Here is a 5,234-nt window from a genome sequence, read left to right as displayed (position 1 = left end):
GGGCCGCCGGCCCGGAGAGCCCCAGAAAGGGCCTCGGCTTTAAGCGCGCGCCCCTCCGCTCTTTCCCCTCCCCCTCTGCCCTTCCCCCTCCCTCTCCGCAGGGACCCTAATGCCCGGATGAGAAGGGCGGCGGCACCAGCGCGAGCCCTTTGTCAGCCGCAGCCTCAGCCTTAGCTGGGGAGCCGGAAGCCAAAGCAGAGAGCGAGGCTGCGACCTCTCGTTCCCTGGAGGCAGATGGCCAAGGCTCCTTTTCTCGTTCTCAGTTAGCTTCTGCTGCCCTTCCGATAATCCTCGTACTCCCGCTGCCTCCTCCCGAAGCTCCTGGATCTCCTCTGCAGCTGCCCCTACCTCCCGCTTCCTGTTTATCCGCAGTGCGCCTGCGCCGGAGACCGGCTCAGACCGGTCCCCTCAACCCGACTCCCCCGCCTTCTTTTGGGCCAGCCTATTGAGCTTCATTCGGTAGGGGGAAGTAGAACAGACAAGCCGCGAAAAGCGGAAGGTAATGAAGGCAGTGAAATGTACCATTTGTATGCTCGCCACCCTCCAGAACGAGCCAGACTCCCTGGAACGGACCATTACCCCACCCGAAGAAGGGGAGAATGGGAGGAGGCTGGGTTGGGGCAATAAGGATGTGGATAGGGCGGGGGTGGGTGAAAAAGAGAGGTGTTTACTCTCTCAATGCGCAGGCGCGGAAATCAAGCCTCTAGTTCTTAAAGAGACAGGAAGAAACTGACCTACTTTCTACTGAGATTCTTCTGACAGGTTGGTTCATTACATCAGCCCGACCCAGGCTCGGTTCTATAAAGACAACATTCCAGGAAGCTCAGCTCACTCCTCTGCCGTGAAACATTTCCCCCTACCTCCAGCTTGGCGCTAACCCCTTTTAAAAATTAAATCATTCCTACATTCCTTCATTCAGCTGACACCTATTGAGCTTGCCCCGTACTGGCCTCTTGGGCCACTATGAGCTCACAGCATGGTGGTGCAGACTAGCGAGTACACACATAATACCCACACGGTGTACCCAAGTGTTGTGGGAGTTCAGAGGAGGGGCCAACTTCATCTTCCTTTGGGGAGAGGCAGCGGCCATGGCTTCACTTTCGATCTGGGTCATAAAGGTTAAATAGGAGTTAGCCAGGTTGAATAGGGGGGAAGAGAAGAGAGCACTCTAGGCAAGTAGAGTACAAATGTAGGAAGGGGCGAAAAGGCCTGGCCTGTTTGGGAATGGGGAGTATGAAGTGTGTGTAAAGGAGAAGTGGGACCCCTTGGGCTTCAGCATAAACATCATTTCCTTGTGGAAGCCTTCCCTGGGCCCTAGATGGGCTTGGGTCCCCTTGCTATATGTTCTCAGGGCTCCCTTTGGTTCTGTCATAATGCACTTGTTGGCTGAGAGATCTGTGGCTACATGTGAGGTATAAATGTGAAATAAGCATCTCAGTCTCATTCTGATTATTAAGACTTAGCATTGTCCATCTTCCACTGGAATCTCATATTAGACTCCTCCAGCGGTAGCCCAACTTGTAGCTCCATGGACTCTTACAGTCCCTCTTCTTTTTAATCATGGAGTGTTAAGATGGGGGTTAGGAGCAAGTATTTTCTTAGGGGACCTCCTGTGATGACAGTTGGGGGCCATAGCAGCTTCACTGGATATTGTGGTCCTTTGGGGGATTTGGGAGCTGTCATTCCAGCTGACCCCAGCCCTCAGTCTCATGACACTCTCCTCTCTGCTTCACACTTTACACTGTGGCAACTTCTAGCAAGTCATCAGCCACAATTTCATCTACTCTCCATAGCCAACACTCTAGGGTCTATGACCCAGGCAAGATGCACCTTCCGTATCTGTACTTCTCAAACTTGAAGGGCAATTCTTGCCACACACTTTCACTCTGTACCACACCTCCACCCACCCAGCACCTACAACAGGAATCAGAGCCTAGTAGGCCTACGATAAACATTTGAGGAATGAACAAGATAGGGTCCTGCTCTCACAGAGCTTACATTCTGCTTGTGGAAACAGTAACAAATTCAGTACACACACAGGAACTCAGTTTGTGATAAGTGCTATGAAGGAAGGAAATCTAGTGATATGATGAAGAGTAACCACAGCAAGGAAGGGTCTTCTTCAGATGGATGAATAAGTAATAATCTAGTTAAGCAATGATAGTGGCTTAGACTAGGAACAGCAATGGAGAGAGATGGTGCACCTTTGATGGCGGAATTAGTGATTTTTTTTTTTCCAGCCCCACCACACAGCTTGCAGGATCTTAGTTCCCCAACCAGGGATCCAGGGATTGAACCTGGCCCTGGTCAGTGAAAGCACCGAGTCCTAACCACTGGACCCCCACCCCCAGGGAATTCCCCAGGATTGGTGATGAATTAAAGGGGAGTAGAGGAAGAGTGAGTGAGAGGAAGAAAGGAAGACTCTTACATTTTGACCTGAGCAACTAGGTAGTTGGTTTATTGAGATGGCGAGGACTGGGAAGGCATGAATCAAAGCTCCATTTTGAACATGTTAAGTATGACCATTACAGATCCACATGGATATTGGATATATGGGTCTTGGAACTCAGAGGAGAATTCTGGGGATAAAAACTTAGGAGTCGCCTGCATACAGATAGTGTTTAAAGCCATGGGATTGGATGTGATATGGAAAAGAGGCTCAGGTCTCAGCTGTGGGGCCCAATGTTTAATATTCCAGTTGAGAAGGATGAATCATCAAGGGAGGGATGAGAAGGGATGGCCAGAAAGGTAAAAGGAAAACCAGGAGAGTATGAAATACTGGAAGGCAATAAAGAAGAGTGTTTTGAGATGGGGCAGCTAACAACATTCAGAATCCAACCAGTGGCCAGAAAAAAATGATCAGAATGCCAACCTCCTGTTTTTTTCTGATTTCCTAGAAATTCTGGGGTACTTCTCATTTCCTAGAAATTCTCAGCTTCAGACTTCAATTTCCCTTAAGCTTGGATCTACCCTAAAATATAGACTGTCCCCATACCTAACCCAGTTATATACATACACTCACCATGTCCACTTATCCAAATCTTACAGTTATTCATACAATTATGGAATGCCTATTATGTGCCAGGCCCCAGGATAGGATGGGGAGGGGGAAAAAAAACCTAGTCTGGGCATTCAAGGAGCCCTCAGGAGCTTAGTGTATCGGAAAAGACAATCACTCAAATAAATATACTTAAATATACAGTTACAAACTGAGAAGTGCCATGAAGGAAAAGTATAGGGCAACATGAGAGCCTGTCACAGTGTCACCTTGTCCGGATTATGCATGACATGCACAGCATCCATCTTTCACACACAAATTTTTACTGTGCCCCAATGCCACCCTGAACAGAGACTTGGGGGATTGGGTCTAGTCGTATCAATCAAGTATCAATCCTCGTATAAACTCACCAGGTGACCTTGAGCAAGTCCTCTCCGCTCTTTGGGCCTTTTTCTTCTTCTGTACAATGGAAGGCTGAGAGGTAGACTAGATCACAGGTTCTTAACTTAGGGCCCATGGATGGGCTTCAGGGACACAAAAATATATGGAAAAGTGTGTTGGGTTTTTTTTTTTTCCTAGACAGTGGGCCCACAACTTTAATTAGATCCTTCAGAGGGGTTGTGACCCAAAGAAACCCAAGGACCTAAGGAGCAGACAGTTGTGTGATGATGTGAGCAGTGAAACCAGATGACAAAATGATGGACTCTGGAAGTAAGTTTTTGTTTCTTGGACACCCATACCCTTCCCTTGACCTTGTCAACATGTACAGTGTTGGGAGAGAAGGCCTGATCCCCCTCCTATGGATAGTGAAGCTTAATCACCACATAATGGTGCCCTAGAGAAAGGATGAGAGGAACTTACCATTGGCGGCCCCTCTCCAGGAGCAGAACAAAGAAAGGTTCCCACCCCGCACAGGAAGTTTCTATTACCCTTTGTGTCACCTGCTCCACGGGGACCTGCCCTGGGTCCACTTCATCTGCTCCCCCATCATTCTTGGCTGCAGTATAGACACAAATGTACCTCTGTACTAGAGGCAAGGTTGGGATGTTTATACAAAGGAACTTTCATTAGAAACTAAAGGGAATTCCCCTCTCAAAAGAAAACACTTTGAAATTAACGAAGATGTCTGTAAATTAGAAATTCTGGATTTGACTTGTAAGAATGTTTAGCCAAAAGACAGCTTGCTTGGCATAGTCTTCAGGACATCAATCACCTTTCTCTTCCTTGTCTCCTCTAAGGATGTGCGAGGGAGATTCGGGGGCCTCTCTGAGGTCCAGTAGGTTTCCAACCCTTCCAGAACCTGTGTCTTGATCTCCTGCCAAGAGTTGGCCATATAGGAAAGGAAGCATTTTCTCTGGAATCCAAAAGGCTGTATGAATTACGGGTTGTGAGTTATGTGCGGGGTAGGAGAGACAAAAAGGCAGACAGAGCCTGTGCATAGCCATTGTGTTTTATTGGATCCGGTGTACTTCTTATTTTACAAAAATTACAGAGGAACCAAAAATGCAAAGCAGTCAACAGTGTTCTGATAGGAAAGGGGGCTCCCTGGGACCCTCCCCTCAGATCACAGCTGACTGGGAGAGTGTGCTAAACGGGACAAGCAGATATATTAAGGGGTGGCGGCACGGCAGGGGTGCTGACAGTGAGGTGGGACCTGGGTCCTATGGTTCCTGCCTTCAAGGTGTGCTCAGGGGCATCTCTGGGTAGATTGAATAGAGCAAGAGGAGACTCTGGGTAGGCAATTAGGAGGCTATGTTGGGGGGCAGGAATAGAGCCTGGGTATATCACAGAGTCTAATAAATGCCCCCACACTGGGTTCAAATCTATGCCTGCCTCCTTCCTTCCTTTTTCTTCTAAGGCATCCACTGTGTTGTCCCTGACTTACTCTGTGCCTCCAAGTCGAGAGGAAATGGCAAATGAAAACTTAAGTTGTAGCCATCAAAGAGGGTAGGCTGAAACTTTGGCAGGTATCAGCCAAGACAGCTCCCACCTATCTTCCCCCCGCTGCCACCACCACTACACAAACAGGAAGGGAGGAGAGGAGGGAATGAGCCAAACACCAGGATCCCAGACTCTCCTGGGATACTTGGAAATTTTCTGGGGTATTTCCAAGGAAACAAGGTCTTCTGAAGAGCCTGGAAATTCATATTCTGACAGCTTTGAATGGCAGACCTGTAGAGCTGAAAGCTATAGCCTGGCATGCTCTCACTGATAATCCCCAGGCCCTTCTGTTCTC

Source organism: Leucopleurus acutus (genome assembly GCF_964270905.1).
Source record: "Leucopleurus acutus genome assembly, chromosome: 14".
Classification (NCBI taxonomy): Eukaryota; Metazoa; Chordata; class Mammalia; order Artiodactyla; family Delphinidae; genus Leucopleurus; species Leucopleurus acutus.
This window is presented reverse-complemented; position numbering follows the sequence as displayed.